The sequence below is a fragment of the Triticum urartu genome, chromosome 7A (genome assembly GCF_056163025.1).
Source record: "Triticum urartu cultivar PI428250 chromosome 7A, HENAU_Tu73, whole genome shotgun sequence".
In the NCBI taxonomy this organism is placed as follows: Eukaryota; Viridiplantae; Streptophyta; class Magnoliopsida; order Poales; family Poaceae; genus Triticum; species Triticum urartu.
The window spans coordinates 467,291,014-467,310,690 of NC_141879.1; positions in this window are offsets into that span (position 1 = coordinate 467,291,014).

Genomic DNA, 19,677 nt, shown 5'->3' on the forward strand with positions numbered 1-19,677 from the left:
GAAGCGCGGTATGCAAGCAATCCGGCGGGCGCTTTTGTAGACCCGAAACCCCACGCGCTCGGGAGGGACTCTGTCTGGACGCGCGGCGGCTATGGGCTGCCCTAGGTCGGCCTGACCGCCCCTAGAGCCTCGAGGTTCGCCGCCCTGCAATGAAGAAGAACGAATGAAGAACGAGGAAGAAGAAGAACTAGGGTTAGGGAGAAAAGATAAAAGATAAAAAGTGGTAGATGATTTGATCGATTGTGTGTTGTTCAATCGGTCGTCACCCCTTAGGTATATAAGAGGCGGCTGGACTTCCCGTGCAAGGAAAAGGCTTCAATTCACGTCCAAAACCCTAGTCCAATTTGGATTGGTTTTGTCCAAACTTTCCAAAACCGTTCGGTTTAAACTGGCTGCACCTTGCGGGTCTATTTTGTGGTGGTAAATGACCTCGGATGGAACGAGTCCTAAAGCAATCTTGACCGTTTCGACGAGACGAACAACTTTCATGTTGAATGTTTTTTGATCTGAGGCCATCTTATGGGCCAAAACAATCACGCAAAACACATGTTCGCTCGCGCTACCCATCAGACATAGGTCTGGTGGGGCGCGCAACATCACGCCTCATGACAGGGCTGCATTCCGATAGCTCTAACTTTTGCATAGAAACTCAGATTGGGATGATTTTTACATCTAAATCGATCGTTTCGACGAGACGAAGACAATCCGTGTAGATCATTTTTCCATACAAGGCAGTCTTGAGGGCGTAATCAGCCGAATACTGTTCTGAATACCAAATCTCGGTATTCCGAACACAACTTCGGCCTTCGAGATGAGATCGGATGGCGATGGCCCAAAAATCAAAGTTTCTCTTTTTGACGATACGGAACTTTCTTACTTTGAGCACTCTCCATTTGAAGTCATCTTAATTAAATTCTTGGTCGTGCCAAAATCTGGTGTCAACACATGCCCCCCTGTTTTTTGGCAAACTTGCGTGCCAAAAAATAATTTGCGATGTATTTGTTCTAAGGACGATGTCAACACTTCATCGGCCATTCATATTTCTCAGGGCGATAATTATGTATCGGCCATGTTTATGCTAAGGGTGATAGTTATTTATCGGCCATGTCTTTGCTTAGGACAATAGTCATATATCGGTCGTTGCTTATTTGAACCTCTTGATGCAACTTGGTTGAAAACTTCTCAATTTATATAACAATTCGATGATAAGGTTCCATAGATATGTATCTCAAAGCCATCCTTCGAACCATATTATTCACCCTTTCACTAGGATTTTGCAGATAATCAAGAATGAACTTCCTCCGATCCTTGCTTTGCCTGCATAAAAGTTTCATTAGTGGCCGAGGTGGTGAGCTCCAATTCGGCCTTACCTATGTTGGCAAGAATAAGCATCGGCTATTGATAAATGTGCAATACACCATGATGGACATTGTAGCCGGATGCTTGCTGTGCCAACTCTTTCGAATTGTCATGTCTAGATATATGAACAATTTTAAAGCAACCAAAGGTAAATCTTGTATCTAGACATACCAAAAGATAAACTATAAGTGATTCGTCAAAACATTGATAACCCTTGGATATTTGTTTCACTACTAATAACGAATCACCAGAAGCCTCAATATGTAGAGCACCTATAGCAAGGCAAAGCTCCAATCCGAATGACAATGCATATTCGGCTTTGATCATTGTGCAAAATATTTTAAGCGGCATGAGGCTTCACAAAATAGCACCATAAGAAGATATATAAAACAACACCAATACCTTGGCCATTGCTACAAATTTAACCATCAATATATAATCTCCATGGTACTAGAGAGATCAAGCTAAAATCAATAGTATGCATGATGTCAATATGATGCTCAATAATAAAATCAACCATGATTTGGCCTTACGTAAGTTCTGAAAACTAATAAGCCAAAGCACACCCAATCAAAACATAAGTTCACTTTGCAATTTTGGTGAATTGGTCTATGCATAATATCTTCAATGGCATCAATTTGACAAATTCCTTTGTAAGCACTTATCTCAATATCTACTCAAACTAAGGACGATGTTAGAATACCACACCGTCCATTGTTAGATATATTCTTAGGGCAATAGATAAATGTCGGCCATTACTATGAGGTCCATGTAGAATTCACCCACCAAAGTATGTATAGCCAAAATAAACAAATGAAATAGCAATAAAATATTTCGGCCCCTTTGTATTAGCAACAAAGATGTAACTAACCAAATGCATAGTGATTTGGTAATACCCTCTCATGATATAGAAAATTATGTTGCATCCATGGATCAAAATAAATCCATGGAGGGTAATTGATCATACCTAGGGATGAACTCCATGGCAAAGGCATCAACGGCATGGTTGAAGGAAATGGATGATGTGCTAACCGAAGATTTTGATGTTGTGATGCGCACCTTCGGCTTAATTGTTTGTTGCTTTCATTCTTTTCCTTCTTCACTTTTATTGTACTTGTTGCAATAGAAGCATGCACATCATTTTTGGCTTGATTGATCTTCTTGGGAACCCATGCCATGTTCTTCTTTCTCAGCTCTTGTGCACTAAGATTTTGTAATTTCTTCTTTTGCCAATATGATAAGCCGAGTGAGCATGTCGGCTGTGATTTTGTTTCAACCAATGGCAACTCATTTTGGGCCTTGTGCACCCTCAACCTCTTTTCTTCAGATTTCGCACTCTGATTTTTATCAATTGATTGCTAAACTTCTTTACCTTTTGTAGCCAATGTCAACACTTTAATTGGCTCTTTGTTATTTGAGATCAAATCTGAAGTAGCACACTTACGACCATATCTTTTCACATGGTAAACTTGCTTTACCGCCTCTTTCTTCTTCCTTGAGCTCTGGACCGATTCGTTATGATTGAAACGGTCTTTAACATGTGATTGTTCAAATGTTGATCTTCTCGGAGATGCATAATATTGGTGAGATGGTCTAAAATAAGATGGAGAATGTACCCTTGTATCATACCTGTCCCATGATGAATATGGATCTATATGAACAAAGGAAGGCATCCACGACATTGGCATTGGCGGCCAAAAATAAGGATATGAATATGTTGCATTAAAATTATCACTTTGCCAATACTGATCCTCATATTTGCGCCTTGGGGGTGATCTTGGTTTCTTTGCATGATTTGGCCGATAAGCATTCTTCTCTTCACTCTTCTTTTGATATTTATCCAATAGTTCAGTGATACGTCTCCAACATATCTATAATTTTTGATTGCTCCATGCTATATTATCTATTGTTTTGGACTATATTGGGCTTTATTTTCCACTTTTATATTATTTTTGGGACTAACATATTAACCGGAGGCCCAGCCCAGAATTGTTGTTTTTTGCCTATTTCAGTGTTTCAGAGAAACAGAATATCAAACGGAGTCCAAACAGAATAAAATCTTCGGGAACGTGATTTTCTCACCGAACGTGATCCAGGAGACTTGGACCCTACTCCAGGGGATCAAAGAGGAGGTCATGAGGGTGGGGGCGCCCCCCCTAGGGCACGCCCCCCTGCCTCGTGGGCCCCTCGAAGCTCCACCGACGTAGTTCTTCCTCCTATATATATCCATGTACCCCAAACGATCGGGGACAGAGCAAAAAACCTAATTCCACCACCGCAACATTCTGTATCCATGAGATCCCATCTTGGGGCCTGTTCCAGAGCTCCGTCGGAGGGGGCATCGATCACGGAGGGCTTCTACATCATCATCCAAGCCTCTCCGATGAAGTGTGAGTAGTTTACTTCAGACCTACGGGTCCATAGCTAGTAGCTAGATGGCTTCTTCTCTCTTTTTGGATCTCAATACAATGTTGTCCCCCTCTCCCGAGGAGATCTATTCGATGTAATCTTCTTTTTGCGGTGTGTTTCTTGAGACCGATGAATTGTGGGTTTATGATCAAGTCTATCTATGAATAATATTTGAATCTTCTCTGAATTCTTTTATGTATGATTGGTTATCTTTGCAAGTCTCTTCGAATTATCCGTTTGGTTTGGCCAACTAGATTGGTAGTTCTTGCCATGGGAGAAGTGCTTAGCTTTGGGTTCGATCTTGCGGTGTCCTTACCCAGTGACAAAAGGGGCAGCAAGGCACGTATTGTATCGTTGCCATCAAGGATAACAAGATGGGGTTTATTTCATATTGCATGAATTTATCTCTCTACATCATGTCATCTTGCTTAAGGTGTTACTCTGTTTTTAACTTAATACTCTAGATGCATGCTGGATAGCGGTCGATGAGTGGAGTAATAGTAGTAGATGCAGAATCCTTTCGGTCTACTTGTCACGGACGTGATGCCTATATACATGATCATGCCTAGATATTCTCATAACTATGCTCAATTCTGTCAATTGCTCAATAGTAATTTGTTCACCCATCGTATAATACGTATGCTCTTGAGAGAAGCCACTAGTGAAACCTATGGCCCCCGGGTCTATTCTCATCATATCAATCTCCATCACTTTAATCTTGCTTTGCTTTTTACTTTGCCTTTACTTTTTACTTTGCATCTTTATATCAAAAATACCAAAAATATTATATCTATCAGATCTCACTCTCGTAAGTGACCGTGAAGGGATTTACAACCCCTAATTGCGTTGGTTGTGAGTAGCTATCGTTTTGTGCAGGTACGAGGGACTTGAGCGTAGCCTCCTACTGGATTGATACATTGGTTCTCAAAAACTGAGGGAAATACTTACGCTACTCTGCGGCATCATCCCTTCCTCTTCAGGGAAAACCAACGCAAGCTCAAGACATAGCAAGAAGGATTTCTGGCGCCGTTGCCGAGGAGTCTACGCAAAAAGTCAACATACCAAGTACCCATCGCAATCCCTATCTCTCGCATTACATTATTTGCCATTTGCCTCTCGTTTTCCTCTCCCCCACTTCACCCTTGCCGTTTTATTTGCCCTCTCTCTCTCTATCCTCCCTCTCTATTTGCCTCTTTTGCCCGTTTGCCCTTGTTTGCTCGTGTGTTAGATTGCTTATTTGTCGTGATGGCTCAAGATAATACTAAATTGTGTGACTTCACCAATACCAATAATAATGATTTCCTAAGCACTCCGATTGCTCCTCTTACCGATGTTGAATATTGTGAAATTAGTACTGCTTTGTTGAATCTTGTTATGAAAGATCAATTCGCCAGCCTTCCTAGTGAAGATGCCGCTACTCATCTGAATAGCTTCGTTGATTTATGTGATATGCAAAAGAAAAAAGATGTCGATAATGATGTCGTTAAATTGAAGCTATTTCCTTTTTCGCTTAGAGATCGTGTTAAAGCTTGGTTTTCGTCTTTGCCTAAGAATAGTATTGATTCATGGAACAAGTGCAAAGATGCTTTTATTTCTAAGTATTTTCCTCCCACTAAGATCATCTCTCTTAGAAACGATATTATGAACTTTAAACAACTTGATCATGAACATGTTGCACAAGCTTGGGAGAGAATGAAATTAATGATACGTAATTTCCCTACTCATGGTTTGAATTTGTGGATGATTATACAAAAAAATTATGCCGGATTAAATTTTGCTTCTAGAAATCTTTTAGATTCGGCCGCGGGAGGCACTTTTATGGAAATCACTTTAGGAGATGCTACTAAACTCCTAGATAATATTATGGTTAATTATTCTCAATGGCATACTGAAAGATCTTCTAATAAAAAAGTGCATGCGATAGAAGAAATCAATGTGTTGAGTGGAAAGATGGATGAACTTATCAAATTATTTGCTACTAAGAGTGTTTCTACTGATCCTAATGATATGCCTTTGTCTACTTTGATTGAGAATAACAATAAATCTATGGATGTGAATTTTTTTGGTAGGAATAATTTTGGTAACAACGCTTATAGAGGGAATTTTAATCCTAGGCCATATCCTAGTAATCCTTCTAATAATTATGGGAATTCCTACAACAACTCTTATGGAAATTATAATAAGATGCCCTCTGAATTTGAGAATAGTGTTAAAGAATTTATGAATTCACAAAAGAATTTTAATGCTTTGCTTGAAGAGAAATTGCTTAAATTTGATGATTTGGCTAGAAACGTTGATTGAATTTCTCTTGAGATTGATTCTTTAAAGCTTACATCTACTCCTCCTAAACATGATATCAATGAGTCTCTCAAAGCCATGAGAATTTCCATTGATGAGTGCAAGCAAAGAACCGCTAGGATGCGTGCTTCCAAAGATGCCTTTATTAAAGCGTGTTCCTCCAATTCCTATGAAAATCAAGATGAAGATCTAAAAGTTATTGATGTGTCCCCTATTAAATCTTTGTTTTGCAATATGAATCTTGATGAAACTGAATATGATCTTCCCTTACCTAGAAGGCGTTCTAAAAATTCAGAGTATTTAGATCTTAATGATGAAATTGATGAAAGTGGGATTGAAAGAAATAAAAATCTAGATGTTGCTAAACCCACTATATTGGATTTCAAGGAATTTAATTATGAAAGTTTCTCTTTAATTGATTGTATTTCCTTGTTGCAATCCGTGCTAAATTCTCCACATGCTTATAGTCAAAATAAAGCCTTCACTGAACATATTGTTGATATCTTGATGCAATCTTATGAAGAAAAACTTGAGTTGAAAGTTTCTATCCCTAGTAAACTCTATTATGAGTGGGAACCAACTATTAAAATTAAAATTAAATATCATGAATTTTATGCTTTGTGTGATTTGGGTGCTAGTGTCTCTACTATTCCCAAGACTTTGTGTGATTTACTAGATTTCTGTAATTTTGATGATTGCTCTCTAAACTTGCATATTGCGGATTCCACTATTAAGAAACCTATGGGAAGAATTAATGATGTTCTTATTGTTGCAAATAGGAATTATGTTCCCGTAGATTTCATTGTTCTTGATATATATTGCAATCCTTCTTGCCCTATTATTCTTGGTAGACCTTTCCTTAGAACGGTTAGTGCGATTATTGATATGAAGGAAGGGAATATTAGATTTCAATTTCCATTAAAAAAGGGAATGGAACACTTACCTAGAAAGAAAATAAAATTACCATATGAAACTATCATGAGAGCCACTTATGGATTGCCTACCAAAGCTGACAATACTTAGATCTATCCTCGCTTTTATGCCTAGCTAGGGGCGTTAAACGATAGCGCTTGTTGGGAGGCAACCCAATTTTATTTTTATTCCTTGATTTTTTTTCTCCTGTTTAGTAATAAATAAATTATTTAGCCTCTGTTTGGGTTGTGTTTTTTGTGTTTAATTAGTGTTTGTGCCAAGTAGAACCGTTGGGAAGACTTGGGGAAAGTCTTGTTGAACTTGCTGTAAAAACAGAAACTTTAGCACTCACGAGAACTGCTGTCATTTTTATTTGAAGAGTGATATTTAGTTAATTATTTTTTAAGATGATTAATAGTTAAATTCCTCACGTCCAGAAATTTATTTTAGAATTTTTGGGGTTCCAGATCTTGCGCTAGCTACAGATTACTACAGACTGTTCTGTTTTTGACAGATTCTGTTTTTCGTGTGTTGTTTGCGTATTTTGATGAATCTATGGCTAGTAAAATAGTTTATAATCCATAGAGAAGTTGGAATACAGTAGGTTTAACACCAATATAAATAAAGAATGAGTTCATTACAGTACCTTTAAGTGGTCTTTTGTTTTCTTTCGCTAACGGAGCTCACGAGTTTTCTGGTTTAAGTTTTGTGTTGTGAAGTTTTCAAGTTTTTGGTGAATTCTTGTGATGGATTATGGAACAAGGAGTGGCAAGAGCCTAAGCTTGGGGATGCCCATGGCACCCCCAATATAATCCAAGGACACCAAAAAGTCAAAGCTTGGGCATGCCCCGGAAGGCATCCCCTCTTTCGTCCACTTCCATCGGTAATTTACTTGGAGCTATATTTTTATTCACCAACATGATATGTGTTTTGCTTGGAGAGTCTTGTATTATTTGTGTCTTTGTGTATTAGTATGACACAATAATCCTTGCTGTACACGCCTTTTGAGAGAGCCATACATGAATTAAAATTTGATAGAATACTCTATGTGCTTCACTTATATCTTTTGAGCTAAGTAGTTTTGCTCTATGTGCTTCACTTATATCTTTTGAGCGTTATAACTTTGCTCTATGTGCTTCACTTGGATCTTTTAGAGCCCGGTGGTGGATTTGTTTTAAACAAACTATTGATCTCTCATGCTTCACTTAAATTATTTTGAGAGTCTCTTAATAGCATGGTAATTTGCTTAATAATAATATGCTTAGTATTCAAGATTTGTGAAACTTTCTTTTGAGTGTGTTGAATACTAAGAAAAGATTGAAGCATGATAATTATTTTGAGATATGGAGGTGATAATATTAAAGTCATGCTAGTTGAGTAGTTGTGAATTTAAAGAATACTTGTGTTAAAGTTTGTGATTCCCGTAGCATGCACGTATGGTGAACCGTTATGTGATGAAGTCGGAGCATGATTTATTTATTGACTGTCTTCCTTATGAGTGGCGGTCGGGGACGAGCGATGGTCTTTTCCTACCAATCTATCCCCCTAGGAGCATGCGCATAAAACTTTGCTTTGATAACTTCTAGATTTTTTCAATAAGTATATGAGTTCTTTATGACTAATGTTGAGTCCATGGATTATACGCACTCTCACCCTTCCACCTTTGCTAGCCTCTCTAATACCGTGCACCTTTCGCTGGTATCATACACCTACCATATACCTTCCTCGAAACAGCCACCATACCTACCTATTATGGCATTTCCATAGCCATTCCGAGATATATTGCCATGCAACTTTCCACCATCTAGTTCATCATGGCATAATCATCATTGTCATATTGCTTAGCATGATCATGTAGATGACATAGTATTTGTAGCAAAGCCACCATTCATAATTTTTTCATACTTGTCACTCTTGATTCATTGCATATCCCGGTACACCGCCGGAGGCATTCATATAGAGTCATATTTTGTTCTAGTAATCGAGTTGTAATCATTGAGTTGTAAATAAATAAAAGTGTGATGATCATCATTAATAGAGCATTGTCCCAAATAAAAAAAGAGAAAGGACAAATAAAAAAAGAAAGGCCAAAAAAAGAGAAAGGCCAAAGAAAAAAAGAAGGCCCAAAAAAATATATAAAGGGGCAATGCTACTATCCTTTTTTCCACACTTGTGCTTCAAAGTAGCACCATGATATAGCGAGTCTCATATATTGTGCTTCAAAGTAGCACCATGTTCTTCATATAGAGTCTCATATGTTGTCACTTTCATATACTAGTGGGAATTTTACATTATAGAACTTGGATTGTATATTCCAATGATGGGCTTCCTCAAATTTCCCTAGGTCTTCATGACCAAGCAAGTTGGATGCACACCCACTAGTTTCTTTTGGAGCTTTCATACATTTATAGCTCTAGTGCATCCGTTGCATGGCAATCCCTACTCACTCACATTGATATCTATTGATGGGCATCTCCATAGCCCGTTGATACGCCTAGTTGATGTGAGACTATCTTCTCCTTTTGTCTTCTCCACAACCACCATTCTATTCCACCTATAGTGTTATATCCATGGCTCACGCTCATGTATTGCATGAAGATTGAAAAAGTTAGAGTATGAAACAATTGCTTGGCTTGTCATTTGGGTTGTGCATGATTTAAATACTTTGTGTGGTGAAGATAGAGCATAGCCAGACTATATGACTTTGTAGGGATAACTTTCTTTGGCCATGTTATTTTGAGAAGACATAATTGCTTTGTTAGTATGCTTGAAGTATTATTATTTTTATGTCAATATAAACTTTTGTCTTGAATCTTTCTAATCTGAATATTCGTACCACAATTAATAAGATTTGCATTGAAATTATGCCAAGTAGCACTCCGCATCAAAAATTCTCTTTTTATCATTTACCTACTCGAGATCGAGCAGGAATTAAGCTTGGGGATGCCTGATACATCTCCAACGTATCTATAATTTTTGATTGCTCCATGCTATATTATCTACTGTTTTGGACTATATTAGGCTTTATTTTCCACTTTTATATTATTTTTGGGACTAACCTATTAACCGGAGGCCCAGCCCAGAATTGTTGTTTTTTACCTATTTTAGTGTTTCGGAGAAATAGAATATCAAACGGAGTCCAAACGGAATAAAATCTTTGGGAACGTGATTTTCTCACCGAACGTGATCCAGGAGACTTGGACCCTACTCCAGGGGGTCAAGGAGGAGGTCACGAGGGTGGGCGCGCCCCCCTGCCTCATGGGCCCCTCGGTGCTCCACCGATGTACTTCTTCCTCCTATATATACACGCGTACCCCCAAACGATCACAACAGGAGCCAAAAACATAATTCCACCGCCGCAGCTTTCTGTATCCACGAGATTCCATCTTGGGGCCTGTTTCGGAGCTTCGCCGGAAGAGGGCCGTCATCACGGAGGGCTTCTACATCGTCATTGCCCCTCCGATGAAGTGTGAGTAGTTTACCTCAGATCTTCGGGTCCATAGTTAGTAGCTAGATGGCTTCTTCTCTCTCTTTAAATCTCAATACAAAGTTCTCCCCCTCTCTTGTGGAGATCTATTCGATGTAATCTTATTTTTGCGGTGTGTTTGTTGAAACTGATGAATGGGTTTATGATCAAGTCTATCTATGAATAATATTTGAATCTTCTCTGGATTCTTTTATGTATGATTGGTTATCTTTGCAAGTCTCTTCGAATTATCCGTTTGGTTTGGCCAACTAGATTGGTAGTTCTTGCCATGGGAGAAGTGCTTAGCTTTGGGTTCGATCTTGCGGTGTCCTTACCCAGTGACAGAAGGGGCAGCAAGGCATGTATTGTATCGTTGCCATCGAGGATAACAAGATGGGGTTTATTTCATATTGCATGAATTTATCTCTCTACATCATGTCATCTTGCTTAAGGCGTTACTCTGTTTTTAACTTAATACTCTAGATGCATGCTGGATAGCGGTCGATGAGTGGAGTAATAGTAGTAGATGCAGAATCGTTTCGGTCTACTTATCACGGACGTGATGCCTATATACATGATCATGCCTAGATATTCTCATAACTATGCTCAATTCTGTCAATTGCTCAACAGTAATTTGTTCACCCACCGTATAATACTTATGCTCTTGAGAGAAGCCACTAGTGAAACCTATGGCCCCCGGGTCTATTCTCATCATATCAATCTCCATCACTTTAATCTTGCTTTCCTTTTTACTTTGCCTTTACTTTTTACTTTGCATCTTTATATCAAAAATACCAAAAATATTATATCTATCAGATCTCACTCTCGTAAGTGACCGTGAAGGGATTGACAACCCCTAATCGCGCTGGTTGCGAGTAGCTATCGTTTTGTGCAGGTACGAGGAACTTGAGCGTGGCCTCCTACTGGATTGATAACTTGGTTCTCAAAAACTGAGGGAAATACTTACGCTACTCTGCTGCATCATTCCTTCCTCTTCGGGGAAAACCAACGCAAGCTCAAGACGTAGCATTCAGCGAAGGTGATTTTTGATCTCTTACACTTGCGCTTATTTCGGCCTTTGTTTTCTTTTGGTTTGCTTTCAGTCATCATTGGATTTGCTTGCTGCCCCCCAGTCCTTGGCGTCTCCATTGTAGCTTCGATGGAATTTTTGCCCTCAAGATTATGTTCATTATGCTTTAAAACAAATTCTTTACTTGAAAACTCGATCCCATCACCTGCAGTTTTTACCCTCTCTTTAAATGGATCGGCTTGAAGCAGCTGATGCAAAAACTTTTTGCCATCGGGACCAATCAGAATAGACTGGTCATCTCTAGGTGTCTCAACAAATTTCAATCGTCCTTTATCAATGGCCGATTTAACTATTTGACGAAACATATTGCAATCCTCAAAATTATGTTTGAACGAATGATGCAACCTACAATACATTCGTCCTTGAATTGATGGCTTGACATGGTGATCAAGAATTCTTATGTAATTATTTTTCAGCAACAAATCAAATATTTGATCACACATGCTTGAATTGAAGGCAAACTTTTTATTTTCTAGCCGATCTTTGTGAGAATGACTTTGGAGTTAAGCAAATGAATGGTTCAGATTTCATATCACCCCCTTCGGCTATGAATTTTATTTTGCATTCTCTTACCGATGTCATTGGATAAGAAACTATACTTGCATCGGTTTGCTCAGAAGATTTTAACCTTGGCTTTAAATTTCTGAAACGAAAATAGTTAGAACATACATGTCTCAATTGAGACCAAGTGTAAGCCAAGTAAGAAATAAGCAAAGCTACCCAATTAGATATGAACTTTAGATAAAGCAATGGGGAAAGCCTTGGCTGCAATAATTTTTCGCTATCGGTCTTTCTGAATGGTGTAATGTGTTGACTGATATGCTTTGTGACAATCTAATTGCTAACAAATAAATTACCCTTCCACATTGGTCTCTCAATATTTCTTATGAAGATTTTTCTAATATATGCATCAACAACAAAGTCATGACCAAATCTAAAAACAGGTAAATTAATTGGTAGACATACCTCTTCAAATATGTTGGGAGAGCGTGATGGTGGTGTGACTTGAAGAATATCTTGCTCCGCCTTCGGATAGCTCCCCAACGCCATGTCATCATCTTTCTCTTGATTTCATGCATCATTAGTTCAAAGAACTTCGTCCACCAAGCTTTCTTTGGCCACTTGTTCTTGTTCTTGAAGCTCATCAATTTTTATGGCATGAAACTCATAGGGCAGGAAGTAGGTTCCATTAACTTCAGAAAAGTCAAGTATGCCTGTCTTGCTATACTTTCCATGCCCTTTCTCAACAATGTTTGCCTCTTTGGATTTGATGGATTCGGAGTATATACTACTTGATTCAGCTTTTTCAACCAAAGCACTTTTAGTTTCCGAATCATCATTCTTCTCACCAGTTATATCAATTGGTAAGGCTTCTTTTCTTTGAGCTAATTCCCTATCAATTCTCTCTTGGCGAAATACTTGCACCCTATCGCGCAAAGCTTTAACTCCCCTCTCAATTTTAGCCCGCTCTTTCGGCAATGAAGTGTTAGTGTTGACGAAATTTTGCAATTGTGTAGGGGATGTATAATATGTTGCGGTACTAGGTGGAGGTGTATGCACGGTTGTATAACCATATGCTCTCTCAACAATACTATCAATCGATGAAGTTTCATCTTCCTGCAAAACTCTAGCTTTTATTGCAGCATAATCAGGAAACAACCCCTTTTCATATTGTTCAAGGCAAAGAGCACTAATTCTCTTGTTTTGTGCCAAGCTCTTTTTTAATGCTGCCACAACCGCTTCTAGAAGGAATCGCTCCGCAATACTTTCAGATTCTTTCGGCAATGATTCATGAGTGTTGTTGAAATTCTTGAATTGCGTAGAGTATGCATTATATGCTACAGTATTTGATGACGGCACATGTGTTCCTATAAAATTTTCACTTATTCGGTTATGACCATGAAGATGCGGGGCCGAATTATGAACATCTACAGTTGCATACGGTGCTGACAAATTACTAACATGAGGTGTAGCATATGATGGTTGAGAGTAACTGGCCGAATAGCTAGTAGTAGCATGGCCAATTCTCCCATCCATCGGCAAGGTTGGGTTCACATATTGCAAATTAGTTGCCGATGAATAAAAAGGTGAAATACTTTCTTGTATGCTATTGGAAATTTTAACATGAGGTGTTTCAAATTGATTAACCAAACCCATCATGTTGTTCATCGGCATATGGATTTGTGGGGTTGCCGATGCATGAGAGTTTGGATACATATGTTGTACGTTGCTAAAATCATAAGAATTTGAAGCATGAAGATTGCTTTGCATCAGCCCTTGCGCATAATTAGAAGCATGATTGATAAAACTAGGGCTGGCCGATACATTATGCTCATTAGGTGATCCAGCAATAACATATGGGTTATTTGCATCTACAAAGGGGAATTGGGTATTCATATTACCTTTGTAGATTGCAGCAACTTGATGACGATCTCTTCGTAGCAAGAACGGGCCAGAGACCGTTCAAAGCTTCGTCCCCAGCGGAGTCGCCAAAAAGTGTGTTCGCACACGAACACGTCACCGTGTACCTCCAACGCCGGGGGTGAAGCACCGTAGCTCACGTCGAAGGAGACCCGCCGGAAGCGCGGTACGCAAGCAATCCGGGGGGCGCTTTTGTATACCCGAAACCCCACGCGCCCGGGAGGGACCCCGTCTAGACGCGCGGCGGCTATGGGCTGCCCTAGGTCGGCCTGACCGCCCCTAGAGCCTCGAGGTTCTCCGCCCTGCAATGAAGAAGAACGGACGAAGAACGAGGAAGAAGAAGAACTAGGGTTAGGGAGAAAAGATAAAAGATAAAAAGTGGTAGATGATTTGATCGATTGTGTGTTGTTCAATCGGCCGTCACCCCTTAGGTATATAAGAGGCGGCTGGACTTCCCGTGCAAGGAAAAGGCTTCAATTCACGTCCAAAACCCTAGTCCAATTCGGATTGGTTTTGTCCGAACTTTCCAAAACTGTTCGGTTTAAACTGGCTGCACCTTGTGGGTCTATTTTGTGATGGTAAACGACCTCGGATGGAAACGAGTCCTAAAGCAATCTTGACCGTTTCGATGAGACGAACAACTTTCATGTTGAATTTTTTTTGATCTGAGGCCATCTTATGGGCCAAAACGATCATGTAAAACATATGTTCGCTCGCACTACCCATCAGACATAGGTCTGGTGGGGCGCGCAACATCATGCCTCATGACAGGGCTGCACTCCGATAGCTCTAACTTTTTCATACGAACACAGATTGGGATGATTTTTATATCAAAATCGATCGTTTCGACGAGACGAAGACAATCCGTGTAGATCATTTTTCCATACAAGGCAGTCTTGAGGGCTTAATCAGCCGAATACTGTTCTGAATACCAAATCTCGGTATTTCGAACACAACTTCGGCCTTCGAGATGAGATCGGATGGCGATGGCCCAAACATCAAAGTTTCTCTTTTTGACGATACGGAACTTTCTTACTTTGAGCACTCTCCATTTTAAGTCATCTTAATTAAGTTCTTGGTCATGCCAAAATCTGGTGTCAACAGCATCCCCTCTTTCGTCTTCAAAACTATCGGTATACCTTACTCGGAGCTATATTATTATTCGTCACATGATATGTGTTTTGCTTGGAGCATATTTTCAATTTTACTTGTTGTTTGAATAAAACCATTGGATCTGAAATATTAAATGAAAAGGAATCCTCCCATGGCTAGTTAATTATTTGACTACTCAGTGTCCTTCACTATTATCTTTTGGAGTAGTTTGTCATTTACTCGCGTGCTTCACGTATATCCTATGAGTAAATGGTTGAATAATTTAATATCATAAATCTGAATTTATATATGTTTCGTATGCTTATACCATGGGGAGAAATGACTTCACATAGAATAAGTATAGGTAGTAAACTTATTGAAAGTTAGCAAACGTAGAATTGGTCACTTGAACAATTCATGAAAGAATATTGAAGGAAGAGAGATTTCACATATAAATATACTATCTTGGACATCTTTTGTAAGTGTGAGCACTCATTAAAATATGACATGCTAAAAAGTTGATGTCAGACAAGGAAGACAACATAATGGGTTATGTTTTCTTATATCCGAAATAAAGTATATTGTCTTGGATCATACAACATGTTGAGCTTGCTTTTCCCCCTCATGCTAGCCAAATTCTTTGCACCAAGTAGAGATACTACTTGTGCTTCCAAACATTCCTTAAACTAGTTTTGCCATGAGAGTCCACCATACCTACCTATGGATTGAGTAAGATCCTTCAAGTAAGTTGTCATCGGTGCATGCAATAAAAATTGCCTTCTAATGTGGAGAAAATAAGCTTTATACGATCTTGTGATATGGAAGAAATAAAAGCGATGGACTGCATAATAAAGGTCCATATCACAAGTGGCAATATAAAGTGACATTTTTTGCATTAAGATTTTGTGCATCCAACCATAAAAGCGCATGACAACCTCTTGTTCCCTCTGCGAAGGGCCTATCTTTTACTTTTATCTTCTACCTTATGCAAGAGCCATGGGATCTTCACCTTTCCTTTTTACATTTTATCCTTTAGCAGGCACATTGTGTTGGAAAGATCCTGATATATATATCCAATTGGATGTAAGTTATCATGAACTATTATTGTTGGCATTACCCTTGAGGTAAAAGTTGGGAGGCGAATCTATAAGCCCCTATCTTTCTCTGTGTCCGATTAAAACTTTGAACCCATAAATATCACGTGAGTGTTAGCAATTGTGAAAGATTAATGATAGTTGAGTATGTGGAGTTTGCTAAACCAAAGCGCTGACATAGACCCTTCTTGAAAATAAGATGAATTGCAATTGTTTGATGACTGAGAATATAGTTTGTTAGTTTCAAGAAAGTTTACGATCTATACTTTAACATGTGAATAGCTTGTTACTTGATCATGAAAAGTTTTATAAAGATGAGCTACTGTTATGATATATAATGATGTTATAAAAAGTGATTGAAACTTTCATTGATGAAACTTATGCACTTGCTAGCATTCACACTTTATAAATTATTTCTTTTATCATTTACCTACTCGAGGACGAGCAGGAATTAAGCTTGGGGATGCTGATACGTCTCCAACATATCTATAATTTATGAAGTATTCATGCTATTATATTATCAACCTTGGATGTTTTATATGCATTTATATGCTATTTTATATGATTTTTGGGACTAACCTATTAACCTAGTGCCCAGTGCCAGTTTCTGTTTTTTCCTTGTTTTTGAGTTTTACATAAAAGGAATATCAAACGGAGTCCAATTGACGTGCCAATTTTTGACGACTTTTTATGGACCAAAAGAAGACCCCAGAGTAAAAGAGTTGGGCCAGGAGAGTCCCGGGGCATCCACGAGGGTGCCCCCCCCCAGGCGTGTGGTCCTACCTCGTGGACGCCTCGGGCACCTCCTTGATGTGAGGCCGATGCCAAAAATTCCTACAAATACAGAAACCTTGGAAAATTAACCTAGATCGGGAGTTTCACCGCCAGAAGCCTCCATAGCCACCGAAAACCAATCTAGGCCCTCTCTGGCACCCTGCCGGAGGGGGCCATCATCACCGGAGGGCATGGAGAAGGATCTCGGAGGGCCCATCATCACCATGAAGGCCAAGGACCAGAGGAGGAACCTCTCCCCATCCAGGGGGGAGGCCATGGAGGAGGAAGCACAAGGGGGAGAACCTCTCCTCCTCTCTCTTGGTGGCACCGGAGTGCCATCGAGAGGGGAATCATCGCCGCGGTGATCGTCTTCATCAACATCACCATCATCATCACCATCCTCATCTCTTTTACGCGGTCCACTCTCCCGCACCCTGCTGTAATCCCTACTTGAACATGGTGCTTTATGCTACATATTATGATCCAATGATGTGTTGCCATCCTATGATGTTTTGAGTAGATATCTTTTGTCTTTGGGTTGATTGATGATCTAGATTTGTATGAGTTGTATGTTTTACTTTGGTGATGTCCTATGGTGCCCTCCATGTCACGCAAGCGTGAGGGATTCCCGTTGTAGGGTGTTGCAATATGTTTATGATTCGCTTATAGTGGGTTGCGTGAGTAAATGAAACACAAACCCGAGTAAGAGGGTTACTGCGTATGGGATAAAGAGGACTTGATGCTTTAATGCTATGGTTGGGTTTTACCTTAATGATCTTTGGTAGTTGCAGACGCTTGCTAGAGTTCCAATCATAAGTGCAAATGATCCAAGTAGAGAAAGTATGTTAGCTTATGCATCTCCCTCATATGAAACTGCAATAGTGATTACTGGTCTTGTTAACGATTGCCTAGGACAATTCCGCACACCGATCCACCATTATTCCACACTCGCTATTTATAATATTTAGTAATATATTCTAACTTCATGATAACAGCACCTACTTTTATATTTAAGCTCTCCGATATCATACAAAGTTATCCTCTTCATACCCACAACCTAGTTTTATTTCTCGTTGCTAGTTGGAAGCAAATGTTCGGTGTACATAGAGTCGTATCCGTGGCAGATAGGGCTTGAGAGAATATTGATCTTGCCTTTAGCTCCTTGTGGGTTCGACACTCCGTAATTATCACTTCCACCTTTGGAAATTGCTACGATGATTCCTTGCACTTGGGGATTATTAGTGATTCCCGTAGCATGTTGTAGGATTGAAAGTATGTCTAGAGGGGGGTGATTAGACTACTTGACCAAATAAAAATCTAGCCGTTTCCCAATTTTAGTTCTAGGCAGATTTTAGCAACTTAGCACAAGTCAAGCAATCAACCTACACATGCAATTCTAAGAGTTTAGCAGCGGAAAGTAAAACAATTGCATATGAAGGTAAAGGGAGGAGTTTGGAGTGTGCAAACGCAATTGGAGACATGGAGATTTTTGGCGTGGTTCCAATAGGTGGTGCTATCGTACATCCACGTTGATGGAGACTTCAACCCACGAAGGGTAACAATTGCGCGAGTCCACGGAGGGTGTCGGTGTCAAAACCGGCGGATCTCGGGTAGGGGGTCCCGAACTATGCGTCTAAGGCGGATGGTAACAGGAGGCAGGGGACACGATGTTTACCCAGGTTCGGGCCCTCTTGATGGAGGTAATACCCTACGTCCTGCTTGTTGTTCTTAATGATATGAGTATTACAAGAGTTGATATACCACGAGATCAAAGAGGCTAAACCCTAGAAGCTGGCCTATGGTATGATTGTCTGTTGTCCTATGGACTAAAACCCTCCGGTTTATATAGACACCGGAGGGGGCTAGGGTTACACAAGGTCGGTTACAAAGGAGGAGATATACATACCCGTATTGCCTAGCTTGCCTTCCACGCCAACTAGAGTCCCATCCGGACATGGGACGAAGTCTTCAATATCGTATCTTCATAGTCCAACAGTCCGGCCAAAGGATATAGTCCGGCTGTCCGGAGACCCCCTAATCCGGGACTCCCTCAGTAGCCCCTGAACCAGGCTTCAATGACGATGAGTCCGGCGTGCAGTGTTGTCTTCGGCATTGTAAGGCGGGTTCCTCCTCCGAATACACCATGGAAGAGTTTGAATACAAGGACAGTGTCTGACCCTGCAAAATAAGTTCCACATACCACCGTAGAGAGAATAATATTTCCACAAATCTAATCTGCTGACACGTTTTGACAGCATGACATCACGCCATGGCCCGGTCATTATTCGAACCGTTTTTCTCAACCAGCTCCGCACATAATGCGAGGCGGTTTTCTTGACACATCTTGTCAAAGCAGAGATCGTGTCCCCTTATCACGGGATTCTCATCAATACAAACATGGGTAACCCAACCGTGCCTGTTGGTATGACTCCTAGATCTTAGGCAAGTCCCAAACGGCCACGAGGAGGACGCCTGATATTCACCCTCTTTATAAAGGGGACAAGGCCTTCTCTTTTTTCCCTCCCGCGCTCAATCGAATCCTTCCCCCACCTCGAGTTCTAACACCCAAAGCTCGGGTCAGGTGCTTCGGACATTCAACTATGTCCGGATCCAACCTTCATGGTCGGTGGATGCCTTCCTCCGTCACAGAGGAGGACATCAAGAAGTTGAGAGAGGCCAGATATCTGACAGCCGAAATTTCGCATAGGCTGCCTGCCCGAGGGCAGGTCGTCCCTACTCCCGAACCCAACGAGAGCGTTGTG